The sequence below is a fragment of the Dromaius novaehollandiae genome, chromosome 10 (genome assembly GCF_036370855.1).
Source record: "Dromaius novaehollandiae isolate bDroNov1 chromosome 10, bDroNov1.hap1, whole genome shotgun sequence".
In the NCBI taxonomy this organism is placed as follows: Eukaryota; Metazoa; Chordata; class Aves; order Casuariiformes; family Dromaiidae; genus Dromaius; species Dromaius novaehollandiae.
Genome location: NC_088107.1, coordinates 14,209,001 through 14,226,477, shown reverse-complemented (window position 1 = coordinate 14,226,477; position 17,477 = coordinate 14,209,001). Strand labels below are relative to the sequence as shown.

The window sequence follows — 17,477 nt, the reverse complement described above, 5'->3', positions numbered from 1 at the left end:
TCCCAGGTTTAACAGGCCTCCCTGTAATTCTCAAAGGAAGATGCAACAAAAGAGAATTGTATGTTTCTCCAAAAACAGCTGAATAGGAAGTTTAAATCTCCCATTTTCAAAATATGTCAGTATCTGAGATACTTTGGATCAGATTTTTATGACGCATCTAAAGCTGCACAGAAAAATGGGATTTCAGGAGTGACTACGCATCAACTCTCACCAACTGTAATGTAAATTTAATTACATAACTTACTGGATTCTGTCCTTATCATAAAAATCTGATCTAGGTGTCCAACCCCGTTTTGGCATCTTAGATGCTTTTGAAAATAATGCCCCATATTCCAAGACTAGCCTTTTTTTTAATATGTCAGGGCTGTAAAATTAAGTACACAGTGAAAAATGAAGAAGACTGAAAAGGAGAACTCCTATTCTAATGTGCTTAATCTTTTCTATAGCTCTGTTTTTGATTTTTACAGCTCTGATAAATTATGTGACAAAGCAGTAATAGATTTCTACAGGCTGCTGTTCTTTTTTGAAGTAAAAACAAGTGCAATTTATTGCACAGTTCCTGCCATTGAAGCTGCAAAGACTAGATCTCATGTTTCCTTCATCATGAATTCAGTTTTTCCAGAGAGCGAGAAAGAGAGGGAGAGATTTCACTATTATGCAAAATTTACAATCCAATTCACAATTTTGGCTTTGGCATTTAAAAAACAAATATCAGTTGTTCCCACTGAGAATATGTCATTGACACATCTGCAGTGGCACTCAATAGAGCTGAAAATTTTCCATTGAAACCAATAAAGTTTTCTAAAAATGAGCCATTCTTCTATTCCTTATAAAAATTAATCAGATAATCCATCTTCTGATGTAAGCAAGTTTAATCTAGACCTATTGGTATTTAATGGAGAATAGCCAATATATGACTTCCTTTTACAGAAGCTTGTATACTGACTGGATTTTGCTTCTAGATTATATCAGTTCTGAAAGGATAATTATTTACGTGGACATGATAAAAAGGTATGTGCAGTCATAAGCCTAAAATTGCTATTGTCCAGTAGGATTTTACATCCAGAATATTTAGCACAAGCACTACACCAAATTATCCCTCCTCAGCAACTATTCAGAAAGCCTGCAAAATAGGTTTTCCAGGAGCATCAGGCAGAGAGGGACTACTTATCTCCTGCCCTCTCTTCTCAGCACGATGTCTCAGTAATTATCTGTATTGCACCGCATTAGTCTGACACTAAAAATATATACTGATTCCTTCTGATGTCTACAGAACTCTACAAGCTTCATGGCAATCGAGCATTTGGACTGCTTAGATATCTTTAGAAGTCATCAGTCTATGCCCTTAGGCCCCCTAATGAAGTTAAGCTGGCTCTCAGAACCTTGCCACACATTAAAAAGAAGTCTACAGTATGTGTATCTCTCTCTCTCCAATGTATAAGGGCAGTTTCTTTAAAAAACAAAACCAAAAAAACTTCCACATATCCTCACAGATGGGGAAGTTGCCCAAAATATGAACAAATTTGGGAACAAGCAGACAAGGTCAAGCAACTAGCAGCCACCTCTGAGAATGCCCAGTCTATTAAAACAGGTTTTTGCACACCAGAGCATGTGCTAATCTACAAATTTTTTCTCAGTTGAAGAGACCTTTATAAATATTCTCCAACTGTTATGGATGACATTTCTGCCAAGAAGCTTCTACTGAACTTCTGGACTAGGCAAACACTTTTTGCATATTGTGCTAGCTATAGCAAGCCTTTTCAAGCTCATGTCATGACTGCCTCAATAACTCCTACTTCTCAGTCTTCTTCCCCATCCCACTTCTATCAGGTAAACTTTAACTTGCTGCTTGCACTGCTTCATTCAGTCACCCATAGCTTCTGTCTCAGAACTTAAGTGCAATTCACTTGTGTTATTAATACGAGGGAAGTTAAACACTGCTGCTTCTTTGCAATCTGGATACAACCTGATGAGGTGCTAAAATAAATCTGGGTTCCCCAACAGAATATCTAAAGGCAAATGCAACTTCCATCATCTGTCTGCCAAAGTGTGAAAATCAGAAACTCACCAAGAACTCTACATTGTCAGAGTTGGAAAAAAAAAGTTGCAGGTAGCAAGAAATGAGCAGAAGTTCTCACCTTCTATGGGGGCCCCATGCTGCTAACTAGATCTGCCAGCATAAGGAGAAAAGTCACACATCATCCTCAGTTCATTTAATCTGTGTTGCCACCACAGCGATTGCCATTCAGAATCAAAAGTAATCAACAAAGCTATTTCCAACAGTCACTGAAACAAAACCTAAATGGACTCAACGTAGTATCACTCACTGAGGTACATCAGTCTTCCTGTTTGTATTGGGTATCTTTTCTCCATCCTCAGTAAACCTCACTAGTAATAAGGCCAGCTGTACTTCTGGTTGTCTGCAGACTTTGCACAGATCACCTTCCAGCTACCAGAGGAGCAGCGAAGGACTGTACATCTCATCCTGGTATGGAGATAGCAACAGAGTGTAAATGCCTGCCTCCAACTTCCATACTTGAGGCTTCTCAGGAAGGCCAACTTTTGGCTTTCAACCCTTCTTTCCCCAGCGGACTCACATTCCCTCCTGCTTGTTGACTAAACAAAAGGCACAAGGAAAGAAAACATCTTCTCTGCCCATTTAAAGATTGACTTTATTTCTGTCAACACTTTGATTAACTCTGAAAATCTCACAGTATCTTTACTTTTCCTCTCTTGCATGCCAAAAAATTGATGAGGCACCAAGAAAATGAGGAAGTATCTCACAATGAGAGAAGGTATATATCTGTGTCCAGTATGTGATTCTGCTGGGATTTGCAGGGCTTAATACTAGAGGGAGTGGTCATGGGAACTATGTAGCAAAACTCCCAGATCTTAATGTAAGAGAGAATCCAGCTGCAGAGAAGCTTGTAAGGTCACATACTCCATTTCCTATCCCCAAGATAGGATATTATTTCTACATACTTCCTAGCTTTTTGAAACAAAGAAAAAGGGCTCTTCAAAGATTAGTTTTGGTACTGCATCCCTTTTGTTACATGCGTTGTGTTGAGGTCACCTGGAATTTCAGCTATGAATGGGATATGGGCCAAGGACCACAGCTGCTCTATCCCACCTTCTCACTCTAACTTCTATTTTAGAAATCGGACTCTTCTCTCGTTCCCGTTTCTTTTCAGAATGAACATTTCATGTATGAAGAGCTGAAAAACATCTCATTTACAAGAAGAGGATTAATGTTATTCCTACAGATTCTGAGCACGCATCTTCATTTCTTTGCTAATCCAACCTCTCTACTCCTCTCCCAAGCCTGAGTGACAGCAGCACAAACACCAGGTGCTCCATTTTCTACAAGAAATGCAAGGCCGGTTCCCACATGAATTGATACGGAGTGACAGCCTCACTGCAGCAAGCTGAATTTACCGCTGGCCCATCATCTCCTGCTTCTACCATGCAAAAAGTCCATTGATTTTGTTCTTTTGATATATCTATCCAAAAGTCAGACGTTCTCAATTTAGGCTGATATAGAAGACAGGCAGTTCCAAGAAACAGAGGTGCCAGTTAACTAAATTTTCTGCTATATTGAAGTATCTCTGATCTGTTTCTTTGTGTGTGCTCCTCTAGATGCAGCCAGAGGCTCTACATTCTGCGTCCAATGTCGAACTGCTGCCAAACCTGCAGAAGGCTGGCAACAAAACGCAGTTTGGGGAGAAAGGCCATACACACAGCACTCTGCTGGGGGTGAGGGAACACTGGACAGAAATCACTAAAACATGCAACTATCATAAATGAATACTGACTTTAACCATTTTATTAGATGTCAGCTTTTGCAAATTAAACATAATAACCAAGAAAGCTCTGTCATTCTAACCTCTGTTCAAACTTGAACAGAGACGAACACTTGATATAGATCAAGCAAAGGAGTATGGTCAATGGCCCTTGAGGTTTGCTATTTGAGGAAGAGGAGGAGGGGAAAAATAAACCACAGAATTGTGCTCAGAGGGTTCCCAGCCTCAGTAAAATGTTTTAAATATTCATGCTTCTCTTGTCCATTCCAGTAGAGCAGATGAGCACAAACAAAAGAAGCATGAGGGGCCTCCCTTAATGAGGCTCTGCTTGCTTCTTATAGCCAGCTGCCTGACTTTATTGAGTCTGACATTAGGTAGACTTGTTCAATGAGCAAGTGAGGGAAAAACAAGGCATTCAGATAAAGCAATTGCATGTATTGTTTTGCTCTCTAAACTTTTATGATAATGAATGCATTGATAATATATTGAACAACAGAATCTGGAAGCAACATTTCACACTGCAAATTGTTTGTTGTTTCCCATCTGCCACCACAGGTGCAGGTCACTTCTAAACATTTCTTGGACTCTCAGTCAATCTATGCTTGTGAACACTACGTGTAGGAACTACCCAGGCTTGAGGATCTTACATTAACTCTGTCTCTTGTCCATGAAAAGGCTGTATACTCATCAACTATCTAAATCAGCATCAGGAGCTTTCAGATAATGATGGTGGAGGAACAGAGATCACTAGGTGCAAGTGTCTGGTGCACTGGGGTGCTGGCATTCCTCGTTAGTTTGTACCCCAGCAATGGGGGCACACTGAACATGCTGGTGTTCATCACCCAAATTAATCAGGTTGCTAAGAAGCTGCATGTGTTTTCTTATTATGACAACAGGTCACTTAGCTCTGTGTTCAGGGATAGGGAGAACAAAAAAGAAAGAAAAAAGACATCTGCAGGAGCTGCTAGGGAGGATGTCCCACTGCAGCCCAGCCCACGCAGCCCCGGCAGCTGCCTCTGCCCGCTAGGCGGCGCGGTCGCTCTGCTCCACGGCCAGGTTTCCTGTATGTATGTATTCAGGCTGCTTGGAAAAAAGTGTGTCACCAAACGTGTTGAGCCCACCGGAAAGTAAGAGCAGCCCCTCAAAATCATCGCCTTTAAATTCGGGTGCTCAGAACAGATTGCTACGTGGCTGCTGCTTAAAGTTCCAGTGCAAGCTCCCCCCCACCCCCACTTCACACTTCACGTGCTCTAGCTGAACCAGCTAACTGCTGGGGTATCTTCTTAAACGCGCAGTCTAAGACTGGAATAAGGTCAAGAACACCTTTTATGAAGCTAGACTTAGTTATCTTGCATTTAAGTTGTTCCCCTTACCATGCTTTTATGCAGAGCACTCTCACACACGGAGAAGAATCACACAGTGCATCAGAGACGGGAAACGGCAGCTTGACTGCCGTGATGAGACAGGAGCGCTCAGCAGCTGCAACACACCCAGACAGCAGGGACAGAAGCAGTTATGCCACCTGCCAAAAGCTTCAGTCCCTTCCAGCATTACTCAGAGTTTGAAAGATCATTTCTATGATGAGAAAGCAACTGAAGCTTGAAATGAAGATAAATGATGACATTTAAATAAAAGTGTCTTGGCTTCCATTTGTTGCACATTTTTCATTAAAAACTGGATACAGTTATATGTAATCTTTGTTATTTTCTAATCTCAGAGGTACAAAAATAGAAAATACAGGTTAAAAACATGATTTCCTGTCACTCTTTTGACACACAGTCTGACTCCATAATTAAATGAGCAAGTCAGAACTCTAAGTTAGTTTTAATATTTGTACAATGGAAAGCATTCTCTTTCAGAAGAGAAATGGCAGGATCCTGTACGTCCTGAAGCCAGCTGGGACACAAACCTGTGCATGGCCAGCACCAAGAGAAGCAATCCCCAGAAACACCAGCTGAAGTACCTGCTGCTACTGTGAAGGACTCACTGGGCTGTGTTGCTAGATTGGAGACAGGCTGAATCACTAAGAAAATCCAAGGAGGAGCTCTAGGTGCTGAGGAAGACATGAGCAGGCTTGTAAAAAAAGACTTGTAAAAAGTCTTATTTTTTCCACTGGTGCACACAGTCACTGCAATGTTCAATTATATGCCACTTATATCAGTGTCAGATGATGTATTGCAAAGGCCATGTGTGTGCTTAATCACCCTGATGGTACATGTGACTGCTTTGCATGTGGGTTACTGTCAGCTCTTGCTGTTTTGAAACTGCTTATTGCTTTATAACAATGATTCCTCTGGGTCCTGTTTTCACCACAGGGACTTATGGGATCATCCAGTCAGGCCTCTTGTGTATCTGATATTCTTAAATTGCATGAACAATACATTGTATGCAGCCTATAATTTAGTTAGACCAAATACTTAAATCCTTTGGAGTAAAACAAAAAAGCTGAACCTGCAAAATTGTGTATCAGAGAATAAGTGATATAATAGCAGAAATGAATTAGGTAGAATATATGCAAGTATTTCCAAAGGGTGAAAGTAAAATCTACCTGCTACAGAGAAAGTGAGAAGCCTAGGGTCTCTGCCCAGTCCAGCTTGGTGGGGAAACATCAGCTCAAAGCTGGTGATTAACTTGACCCTGGCCACAGGAGCAGGTCACATCACCTAGGCAAGCAGAGCCCTCGGGGATGGTTCAGAACATTGGTGCCAGTGCTCTAGATCCTCCTCCCGGGTTCACATGGAGCCCAATGACTCACTCCCCTTGGAACTTAACAAAGGAGCTCTCAGCAGGCTAATTCACTTGTAGATGTGTAAATCAGGGCCAAGCTAATGTGCCCCCTGGATGACCCATCAAATCCCCCCCCCCCCCCCCCCCCCCGAATACAGCTCCTCTGAAATAAAACAGAAATTTACCTCAAAAACAGTTTAGATACTACAAAGGCACATATGGTAACACTCTCATCCCAGGTCTGAAGAATCCGGGCTCCACATAACCAGAGTCTAATCTAGTAAGTTAGCAAGCACCTTTTAACTGATTTCACATGGACTATGTCCAGCCTGGAGTAACACATGCTGACAGTGCCTAAGCAGAATGCATCCACCTTTAAGAGTGTAGAACAAACACTACTACTGGGTGGAATCACACATGGAAATCCTCTCTTACCTGCTGCACTGGACAGGAGCAGAGTTTCTAAATTGTTAGGGAAAGCCAAAGCCAGCAGCAAATTACTGCTCATTCTTTCCTGCTCATTGTCACTGAATGGTGATTAATTCACCGGGTTTTAACAGGGGATGTACATGTACTGCACTGGGAATGCTGCAGTCACCCACTATTAACTAACATCAGTGTATTGCAAGGGCAAATGATGAAGTCAGCTCAGCAAATTTTACAGATGGCAGAACAAGAAAAAGAGCTCTGAAACAAGAGTTGGCATTCAGTGGGCTTCTCTGTGTGGTACACTTCTGTGCACTCCTACCATGGCATAGGGTAGATTAGCATTGACTGCTGCTTTCCCAGGGACAGAGCACAGCAGGTCTGCCTCAAGCAATAAAGTAATAGCAGGGGGACACACAAGTTACTTATGGATAACGCAAGAGGAGGCACGAAGGGATTTGGGCTGAATGTGTGGCCCTCAGTGTAAACTCACCGAGATTTTTTGCAAAGCAGTAGAACAAATAAAGACCATCAAAAATTAAAAATACTTTTGGGGTGATGCATCTTCACATGGTTCTCTGAAGTGACTTAAATTCATGGATGGCTAAATCTCTTTGGTTACTGATCCTCAGAACATCCCCTCTGATGAGGATTTTTACAGAAAATAAACACTTTTTAACACCTGCTTTAGTCCTGGCTATCAACTGCACTCCCCCTTTGACTGGTACAGGCAATATTTCAATCTACAGGCTTTAAATCATTAATAAATCATAAGTCATGGCAGTTTGCCAAACAGTTTTGGCCCCAAAATTTCAAAGTATTTAAACACTGAGTACTATAAGCATCCTTCACATATTATAGAGGTAGACACTGAGGCACAGACACATTCAATGCTTTTCTCCCATTCACCGGAGGAAATGCGAAGGACGGAAGTCACCTGCAGATGCCCTGTAGAGCCTGATGCATTTCCCTGTCAATCAAGATTTGCCTGCCAGTCACCCATTTGTTTTCCAGCGCAGCTCATCGGGGCTGCAGTAATACTTCTCTTTCCCCTCTGATCTCTGCTGTGAGTCACCCAAGCCTTTACTCCCTGTCTGGGTAGGAGCGACGAGCAGCCGTCACCCTCTCCGCAGGCAGGCAGCCAGGCACCCAAGCAGAGCAGAACAGGGAGCAGGAGGAGCGTGACTCATGCTGGAGCATCCAGGGGCAGCACTGTCATAGCAACAGCGCTTTTTACCATTGTATTACTCAGACTATGTAGCTTTTAATTAATGGTCTGTTTCTCTTTCTCTGTTTTCCCACAGTCTTAACATTTACCTCATTCCCTGCAAGCCACTTAAAGACTTCAAATGGGCAGTAATCATCAGAAACTAAAGCAGTCCAAACAGCATAGGGGAGAAAACCACTGAGCTTTGAGAAGCCATGCTGAAGTGGGGCCAGCCCCGGACCACGAGCCTAACCACCGCCTCAATGGGGGGAAGTGCCCACCTGACAGATGCCAAGGAGAAGATCTGCCTTGTCTCTTTACACTCATCCCTAAAGGACCTGAGATTCACTACCAGCACCAGATCAGCCTCTAACATTCAGAAAGTTCCTTCAGCATCAGGATAAGGAAGGAAAATAAAGCAGAGAATATACTTGGAAAAGAAAGCTCCCCAGATGTCCCCTCTATTTTGTCACTGACAGGGAAGGAAGAGATCAGGGTGTGCCCACTTTCTTCTCAGAAGAAGAATTATAACTTACCAGAAATAAGTTTATCTCTTCTGACAAATTGAAAGTAGGCTACTAACCTTCAGGAATCCAAAGATCAATGGCTGGAAATCACTTTAGTATAGAGAGTTGGAAAATGAAGACTCGGCGGGAAATATTTTTTTGATCCAGTATTCGGTAAAGGTCTATACAAATGATCATTCAGGAGAAGAAATGCAAAATACAAATCAGAAACAGAAAACAAGACCCTGTACATATTTGTAGTTTTCAGTAATGACAGTTTCAAAATACATAGTAAAGGAAATTCTAGTTATAATAGAAAAAGTTCTCTTAGGGCTACACAAGAAAACAGAGTGGATAACAGATTTTTTTTAGGAAAGAGAACAAGCAAATCTGGAGAAGGTATACAATAAGTACTGAAGAGATCTTTTAAAAGAAACTGCAGTTCACCTAATAAATCAGTCCATGATGAGCTCCCATAGAAAAAAAACAATTAAATCTCTCAGGGGAGACAGGAAAACAGAATACTCAAATAGTTTTTAAAAAGTTAAAACAAGATGCAATTCATTTGTTTGCTTTTTCAGTTATGAAAACCTGCATTCTCACAGGCCTGATTTAAACCATTATTGATTCATGTGTAAATCATGTATGTCCAGAATAGCACATTCCCATTGTAACCACTCAAAACTGTTCTGCTAGGTCATGTTCTTCCAGTACAGCTGAATGGAGCAGCAACACTACTCGCTTTGAGTACATGGCCTTTGCACAGATACCATCTACAGGTTTTTTTTAGCATTGGTTCCTGAGCAATGACTGTTCTTAACAGATGGAAAAAGTATTCATCTGTTCCTAATCACAAAGTCATTACATATGCCACACCATACACACAGCCGCTGATGCTCATCCCATCTACATATATTCAGATACATCATTAAAAAGAGGAGTTTCCAGTCATATTACAGAGCCCAGTTCCCCTCACTAGTCCTCTAAACTTCCTTTCCAGTTAATATACGCTGCACCCAACCCTCTTCACCCTGCTCAGCAAAGGGCTGCAGATCTACCAGCAACAAATAGCACCATCTTAAGATTCTGTTTTCCCTTTAGCTAAAAGTACTCAAGTTGATCTCTACTTTACCCATGCGTAAAATATAGATTTAAAATAAATAGTATTGCTAATACATACCAGGCATGCAACAGGATGCAGAAGAATAAGACCAGCTTTTTCCCCCTATTGCCTGATGTCCACGAAAAAAAGGATTTGCAATGTACAGGCAGGTGGTCAACAGTCACTCAGCATGGGGGGATAACACCACAGTTTTGTTGCTTCCAGGACTTTATAGTTTGACTTCAAGGCTCATATTTTGAAGTGCTCTTTTCCCTTTTTGCAGATAGCACAAAAGAAAAGACTCTTCTCCAGATACAGCCAAGCCTTTAGTTAAAAGCTCTGGCTTGCACAGAGCTCCCTATTTTAAATCTGAGCATGATTTAGTGATGTAAACCAGCAGCTGGACTTCCCCCTCTACCCCACTGCTCGGATGTAGTTTATTCTTTGTCTTCCAGAAAACACTGAGGCAAGTTCAGCAAGAGCTATACATCTTGTTAGGGCCAAATGGTTGACTGTCCAGCAGAAATTTCTGAGGACAGTCTAAAGAGCTGAGAACTCATTTTGGCACAAAGAAGAGTAGGGACATGTTATTTTTCCAGAACATTGCCTTCTCTTGAATGGGAGTTATGGATGCAAAACCTGTCTAGGTGCAGACGAAAAAACATGACTAACAAAATGTCCTCTTTGGTGAGAAGGCATTTTCTTGTCCTTCGCTTCAGGACTGAGATACAACAGAGTGTGATGTTAACAAGGTAGAAGTAACCAACTTACAGGTATTGTTGCTATTTTTCAGAATGACCAGTCCAGTTGCAATAAACTTGCATTCTCTTTACAAAGGATAATGCTGCATATTTTTTTCCCCCTAAGATAACATGGATCAGATTTCATGCATTTAAAAATTAATTTATAGGAAACACAGTAAATCAGAAAATGCTTTATAATTTTCAGAGGTGGTTTTGCAACCCGCAACTGCTTACCTTGTAATCAAAGGCTACATGGCACAGCAGACCTCACCTCTCCAGCTGTGGCACGTGCAGTTTGCCCTGAAAGCAAGGCAGAGGAGGCAGTGCTGCATCAGTGCACTCGCTGACCCGGGAGCACAGCACAGGGCCTGGGGAATGAGGAGAGGGACTCTGAGATTCTACCCAGGACAAATCACCCTTCTTTTCCCCAGCATCTGGTTTCCTCTAACATCTATTCTGAGCTCAGTGGCAACATTATGGCAACATTAGCTGGTGCTAATGGTGCTGGTGCTAACAGACCCTCTGTCCCTGGGTCCCAAGCATGCCACTACTGTGGGACCTGCAATGGATAATTTAAATGGTCTTGCAGCATCAGGGGAGTGGAAGAAAACTCTTCCATGTTCCAGGATCGGGAATGGATTCTGATTCCAGCTACATCAATAAAATCAAGAATGACTTTTGTCGTCTCAATATTATCCTATTTATACCTTCAAATTTTGAGAAGAATCATGCTTTTATTTCACGTGGACTTGAAAGATTTCTGGCTTTGGTGATTTACACTATAGACAAATCACCATTCACATTCTTGTTAGGAGACAAAATATAGAAATAGGTAGAAACTGACAGAGTCTATGGCAATAGCCTGGCATAAGTCTCCCTGAAATTCAGTATAAACAGTGTTAGCTGTAAGGAGCAGCTAAGCATCTCTGTATAATGACACAGCTGAAACAATAGTAACCTCATACCCACACCAGATGTGACCATCTGAAACAAAGCCACATGCAGGAAAGATGAAGGGAGACAGAGCTCTCTATTAGGAAATGCTGCTACTCTGCTTCAGGTTTGAGTCTAGGAAGAAACTTGAGAAGGACCAGAGAGCCTGAGAGAATAAAAGCATCAAGGAAGCCAACATGAATATATTAACATAATAGCTGCCACTTTAAAATGAAAGTTTAGGGACTTTCAATGAAACTAAACGTAGATTTTGTACACAGATGTGAGATGTTGACAACGGACAACAAGCAGAACTCCTTGCAAGGAAGACCATATCTGCAAGCAAATGCACTTGTTTTGACAATTCCAGACCAGTGATTCTAGTTAGAGAAGTGAATAAATGACTAGTATGGCATCATGTTGTCCATTGCAGAGAAATACATTTTAGTGTAATCACTTTTAGAAAAACAAAATTCAGTGGGTATCCTAGTCTTTAATCTCCATAGGCTTTACCTTCGAAATGTAAGTCCTGAATATACATTCTACTTGATTTATATGTTTGCAAGATTTAACATTCAAAGAAGCCTCTCTGTTTACAGAGGCAGGTGAGGAGCTGGTGATGAAAAAAGAGCTACACGATTTCAGAAATGGACCTAAGGATATAACTCAAATGAGGATGAGTAATGATATCTACTTCCTCAAATGTGTGTCAAAACCAACCATCATTAAGAGGCTTGGACAGTTAAGATTTGCAGTGCTGTTAGGTTTTAAATTATTCAAGGGCAGAAAGACTTATGATTCATAAAGAGGCTTTTAAGAAGATGAGTCTAAGCCCTGCACTGGAGCAGCCCAGGCAGTGTTCTCATTGTAGCCCAGATAATCACTTGGGTCAATTAAAAGCTACAAAACCAGCTCTAATGCTTGCATGTGCATTTGTAAGAGCTGTTTATATTTTATAGAGCCTAGCAGCCTCAGCTGAATGGAAGGCCTCCATGTGCCACAGAGGGCACAAATACATAGCAAAAGTATTGCTCCTGTTCCAGAGAGATTATAAAACTAAAAAGGCAGTTTTATTATTTCTATTTTACAGTTCAAAATGGCGGATGCATGTCTGGCTCCACCAAACCTAACACAGAAGCCTAGTTGCATCTACATGCATGTATTCTGCTTTCTCCAGTAAGTGCAGTGACCTCAGACCTAGGCAGCCTCATTAAAGCAGCTGAAGTTAGATGGGATCAGCCCAGGCCTGGCTGACTACCCTGGGATCTCACCCAGCCTCTGCAGCAGAGCAAGGACAACTCATCTCCTAGTCCTAGTCCACTGCCCTAAACATAAACCCTTATGTGGTCTTGGATGTCTTGCCCGCAGAAATCCCACATAGCCAACTAGCCCTGTCACAGCCACCCAGCTAGAACTCAAAGATAAAGTTGCAATTTTACTAGCAAAAAAGGTCTGCCTAAAAGAACTTGGTTTCTTTGTTTCCACTTTCAATGTAAATACCAAATCAAAACATTTGGTCAACAAACATTGGACAAAGTCCTTTTAAAAGGTAAAAAAAGAGGAAAAAATTACAAGCGTACAAAGGCTAAAAACTGCTGTTTTTTCAGGGCCCTTACTGAGGGACTGAAGAACTTCCTATGTATTTATGAAGTGGATTTTAGAAAGAATTCAAAAAACAATAACTGGAAATTAGCATTTTCTTTAATTTGATTCTGCTTTTTTTTGGACAGAAGCATTTAAAGCATTTCCAAAAGGCCCTCTACTGCAACTGCTTTCTGACTGATACTTTGAAACAAGTCTAATAGCTGCAAACACTATGAATTGAAAAGGTCACTGCCTAATCCTGTCTCAGTGATTACCATTATTTTTCTCTGCAATTATGACTGTATTAATGATCCTAATTCACTGGACGATTAAACATTTCTATTAATGTTACTTCAGCAAAACACAGTACAAGCTGAAAGATCTTTGCATAATCAAGCATTGAAGTGCAGTTCACATCGCCTTTCCCTTCAAACAGGTTTATTTTGCTGGTTAAAAACAAACAAACACTATTTCTTATTCAAAATTAGCTTTTTGCTAGTCAAAGCTGTGAAACAGGCTTCTCATTTTAGTATTTAACTCAGAGCCAGCATCTCAAAAGCAATGCTGAACATTATTGTCTTGCCTGCTTATTTTAATGCACTCATCATTGCCCTGGGAAGAGTATAATTGCTTACTCTAGGGGTTCTCATGCTCTTTGAGCCATTTGCACTAATATTAGCTGCAATTACTAAGGGTGCTCAATAAGGGGTGAAAAACCCTACAACCTCACAAAAATTATGTGCTCAGACCCACTTGAGATCCACAGTCATTATACCTTTTGGTGAGAATCATGATTTCAGCAGGTTCTTTCCCTTGATTTTTCTGAGATAATGCAACATATTTCTCCCCAGCTCTTACTCGGGCTGATCACATACGTGAACTTTTCTGTCAACTGGAAAGGTCATTAATATGTAATACCCTACATTAAAAAGTTCCTTTTTCTTCAGTACTCTGCATTCAAAGTTAAACTTTTCACACTAATCAGTGATATGAGTAAGCAGAAATATATTGATTGTATGAAATCTTACTTTTAATGAAGGAAAACTAATCTCTTTCCTGTGACAGACATAATTGACTTAGTAATTAATGAAAGTAGATGGCAACTGGGTCACTTATAACAGTTAAGAAATTAGTATGTTCAGTACATCCTGTTTTTCAACTCATGGATTAAATACTGGCAATCAACAACCTGCCCAACCTTATCTATATGGCTGAATACATGGAATTGGGTTGAGTAAAAAGGGCAGGATCTCTTTGCAGAGATCACCTTGTATTATGCTGCAGAAGAGCACAGAGGTAACAGTACGGTCTCAAAACCCATTCTGCAATGCCAGTCTAATCCCTCATGATTCACAAAAGCCCAGGATGAAATCATGGTAATAGCCAAATTTTTCTCTGGTACTCAAAGCCAACGGAGTTTCACAAGAAATCTGGCTCTAGTGGACTCCTTCGATTCTAATCCCAACAAGTGCATAAAGACTTCAAGCTTTTGCTCCCAGCTACAGAGCTGTGGAAGCAAGTTCTATGTTTTTATACATGCTAGGTGAAGACAGCTCATGATGATTTTGCTTTTCTGATGGATTCCCATACTTCCTGCTGTCTCCTTCTCTTTATGTGGCACACTCTTCTAGAAGCAAGAAATTGAGTGCTACTGCAATACATATAAAAATAAGAAGCAAAGGTATTTCTTGGTGGTGGTGGTGTTAGTGATCAAACAGCAACTTTTGATGGAGAAAAGCATCCTGGCAGCTGTAACCAGTATGGATAGTTTACAAGCAGGTAGGCTTCAAAGGGTTTATATAATTTTGCAAGACAAGTACATAAAAGTCAAGCTTGATACTAAATCCCAATCAATTCCATAATTACTTCCTAATGAAACAAACCTATCAGTGATGCTCACCAGGAAAGAGAAGATTAATTCCAAGAAACAGAAGACACTTTTTCAAGTCCACTAACCTCTTCATGCAACATGGAGTTAGGAAATAAATTCAGAGCAGCTTGAAAGAATTGCTTAACAGGAAAGAAGATGAGGCAAGTTACAGCAACTCTGTGTGACTAACACCACAATGGATGTTTGCATAAAGTGTATTTGGGCTCTTTCAGTCAGTTCCTCCTGCTGGCTCACTATTTTGGAAATATCCATTCAGTTGCTGAGAATGACAGGACCCTTGCAAGATGAAGCAGGTCAACACACAGCTCTATTCAGGTGAATTAGCTGATTGTGGCAGTTTGGTCTGCAATTCTTTCTTTCCATCAGGTTCGTGGCCAGCAGTGGAGTTCATTTCAGGAAAATGCAAATCCCTGGTGCCAAAGAATAAAGTGGCAGATTGGAACAGTCTATTTTAGAAAAGAGCTGCCACGTCTAGTTAGTATCATACACAGATTCACTACACAGTAACAAATGGAGGCTGGACTGACCTTGGAAACAAAAGCCAAAAGTAATTGAAGATTTCAGCCGGGAAAGGGAAGAAAAAGAGAAGTCACATCTTTTCTGCAGTGGATTTCAGGGAGTCAGCATTCATATTTTATTATGTTGTCCAGTTTGCACCCCTCATTTCCTTTCAAATCATCTTTTTAAGGACCCAGGATACTAGTACGAATGATGCTCTACATCACCAGATTTGAAATTCAAGAGCAGAAAAGATTGTTTGATGTTAGCAGTAAGCAAATCAACGTGTCCTTATTTCAATTCAGATTTCACCATCTCACATCATCTTCTGCCACCATAGTGCAGCTAAACTCTGCAGAAAATAGTAATCATTATAGGAAGCTTTCATAGAGATTGGTAAACCACAGCACTTGCCAAAGGTAAACAATACCTCTTTTTTTTAAGCTGCCAGAGGAAGCACCATTCTTGCTTATTTTCCTGTACTCATTACTGTGCTTTACAGCCATTTCATAAAACATCCCCAATTCACCACACCCACCAAGCAGAACAGTTTAGTTTCTTCAGTCTCGTTCCTTTTTCAAAAGCACCAGCTGACAGAAATATGAATCCTAATAATCCTAATAAACTACTGATCATTTATTCCTTTCTAACTGATTAACCTAGCACTCCTATTTATTACTGTCTCTATCGTCTATTCTACTGCTTTGTTTGCCCATTGTTTCAGTATAAAAAACAAGCTGATAGTCAGGGGTGTTTCAGCATATGTTCAGCATTGTTGTACTATAAGGTTATCACAGCATTGTTTAGATTATCTGCCCACCAAAAAAACATTTGTTAGCAGACACAACTGACAAAGCTCCAGGGTGACACTATGTTATTACAGCTTTTGATAGAAACATGCAGGGATTCTTTTCATTTTAGCACAGTGATAGTGACTGGATTTCTTTAAAAATTCTGATTTCATACATTGGCTTTCCATTTTGATATATTTAATTCATCCACACTTACTGTAAGTCTAAAGAAACTGGTTTAGTCTACCTGAAAGAGAGGCTCTTGGGAATGCTTGGCTTTGGCTCCCCACGTTGTGGCTCTGGCCTGTGTCTGACACCCGATGGCCAGCTAAGTACTTTCATTGGCAAGTTTAGTGAAAATTAACTGCTTCCAGGAGCTACCATTGTCCAAACCTCCATATACATTCAACCTGACATTTGACACGTGACATACCACTGAGGTTTAATATTATAGATAACTTAGATAACCACTCCTTCAAACACTCCAGTTTACTAATCCCACTCCAACGTTAGCTATCCATAACACCTGCTTGTAACTCGGTCATATCAGCAAATTCAGAGCACAAACCAGTATTGTGCCTACTACCATAATATCCTGAACATTTCCTTTCTATACTCCTGCCTGTGGTATAAATGCACCAGACAGTCTTCCCATGCTTTACTCCAGGTTCCAGGGGATTTCAGACAGTGCTAGGTAAATGCACGTGAAGCACCAATATGATCATTTGAAAATCACATTTTATGGCCAGTACCAGAGTCTTAATTAAGGAGCTCTCAGTAACTAGTAATAGAAGTGTAAATCATTTATGAGAGAACCCTGCAGTACAGGCAGTCTTCAGGTGAACCAAATTATTAAGGAAATTATTTTATTGCCAATATTTGAAACTGATATCTCACACAGAGGTTCTCAGAGGCCTTCATGTGCTCATATATGCTGTATATTCATATATGCATTGGCACAATAATTACAAAGACTAGCCACCCATGGAGAGAAAGCAAGAACTATGTGACCAGCTGCTCATTGCACCAAGAGCATCAGAGAATGAGGGCTGAGCAGTGCGCAGGTGAGCACATGCAAAAATCAAACAGGCTGAATAGCTCTCTAGAATCCCTATAAAGGCTTGGAAGTAACTGCAGGAGATGGCCCACTTTCTATCTTGAAGCTCTTGCTAAATACAACAGTATGGCACAACTGGAGGTCAAAGACACAGAAGGACAGTATCAGTGCAAACTAACTGCGGCAAAATTATTGAGCTCTCTTCCTGGGAA

The 17,477-nt window shown here is 40.8% G+C and overlaps 1 long non-coding RNA gene across 1 annotated transcript in view; it reads right to left on the bottom strand.

Annotated features, from left to right (window-relative positions):
* Positions 1 to 8,749: 8,749 nt before the first annotated feature.
* The window catches only part of LOC135329351 (uncharacterized), a 19,941-nt gene continuing 11,213 nt past the window's right edge, over positions 8,750 to 17,477 (bottom strand). The window contains exons 2-3 of the long non-coding RNA XR_010390763.1: positions 10,746 to 10,879; positions 8,750 to 8,848 (exon numbers count right to left, since the gene is read on the bottom strand). This is a non-coding gene — a long non-coding RNA (uncharacterized LOC135329351). The remainder of the gene's footprint in view (positions 8,849 to 10,745; positions 10,880 to 17,477) is intronic.